Source organism: Pongo abelii, chromosome 8, assembly GCF_028885655.2.
Source record: "Pongo abelii isolate AG06213 chromosome 8, NHGRI_mPonAbe1-v2.0_pri, whole genome shotgun sequence".
Taxonomy (NCBI): Eukaryota; Metazoa; Chordata; class Mammalia; order Primates; family Hominidae; genus Pongo; species Pongo abelii.
Genome location: NC_071993.2, coordinates 128809167 through 128810747, shown reverse-complemented (window position 1 = coordinate 128810747; position 1581 = coordinate 128809167).

Here is a 1581-nt window from a genome sequence, read left to right as displayed (position 1 = left end):
AATCTAGTCCCGCCTTTGATTTAAGTGCAGCTATACATATGTGCATTTGTAGCATCTCATTACTATGTCAGTTTCCTAAGATAACTGTTCCATTTAGATTTACAGTTAAGCTATGTACAGAGATGCTGCTTCCTTAAAAAACAATTTGAATGAGTGAAAGATTAATTCAGAAATATTTACACAGGATTCCTGTTCTTTTATTTCCACTTTCAAATATTGCATCTTAAATTTTCTTGCAGGTTTCTAGTTTTCTAGTTGCATATTTATTTTACCCAAATAAAAAACTTTATCAATAACAATCTCTGAATCTATAGCAATCAAAGGATGTTCATGCATCTTACAAAAGAAGTCCACTCAAAAATCTTCAGTGACCTAACTCTGCAAAAGAAAGGTGGGAGAAAATAAATACTCATCATAACATCTCCCTTATACCAGTTAACATACAGCTGGTGGATAACACACATGATTAAATCAGCCCTGAAGAAAGATTGGAAAGATTTATGGCTCTGCCTTTTGGAGATGTTTTATTCCTTTATTGCATTTTTTTAGGGCAATTTTGATTACTAGGGTTTTTTTCCAGCTTACTTCTAACCCAAGCTGCGTGTCAATGTCTCAATCCACAGGTCATACGGAATTTCAGTGGAGGCATTTTATTTAGATATGGGGAGGTTGGTCTGGACTTGCTTCACCAAAAATTGGTTGCAGATCCCCTTGGGCAGAGCTTGTGGGGGTGGGAGATTGGAAGGGGCCCCTGCTAACGGGCAGTGGCCATGGGAATTCTGTGCAAGAATGAAGGGCACTGCCTGCAGAAAGTACGAATGACTACGTCCACTCTTTCTGGTTTCTGCCTGTTCTTGAGCCACGTTGCAATTCCAGTTGTTATTTTACTAAGAAAGCCAGGAAAATAATCAGTGTGTGGCCAGCCATATGCAATTAAGGCTTCTGCATCTACAGCAGCTGGTGGTTATGCTTGAAGTATTTAATATTTCTGATAAAGTCACTAATGATTCTGTTGGGAAAGTTTGGAACTAAAGGAACGAAGTTTAAAGGGAAAATCTGGAGACGAGTTTGGCCTTATTCTAATGAGTGTTATTCATTTCTCTTACCCATTTATTGCCTTTGTAAAGATATGGAAACTGTTATATGTCAGCATTATCGGTGTGTGATGAATTGTAGACCTCACTTATCTGTAGGCTGCTTATCTGGCCACTTCACCATCTGGAACATAGAAAAGGAAGGCAGAAAGGAAGGAAACACAATCGCCACTTAGCAGCTAGAATGGGCTGGAATTCATGCACCAAAGCTCCTGCCTTATTCCTGGGAGCGCCATTAGGGCTATGTGGTATAGGAGAAAGAGCACGGGGCTTTGTAGAGATGTTTCTCTGAAGAAATTTTTGGTACCAAAGTAAAAGGAAAAAGTGAACTGGAAATGACGTGCTAATGGAAGGTTGCACATTTTACCCTGACTAGCTCTCCCTGTGCATGGCCAACAGCATTCCCCCCGTGCCCTGTGGACAACCGTGGGTAGGGAGCGCTGACATCATACCGGGAGCAACCTTCTGGCCACATTCCCCCAGCAAG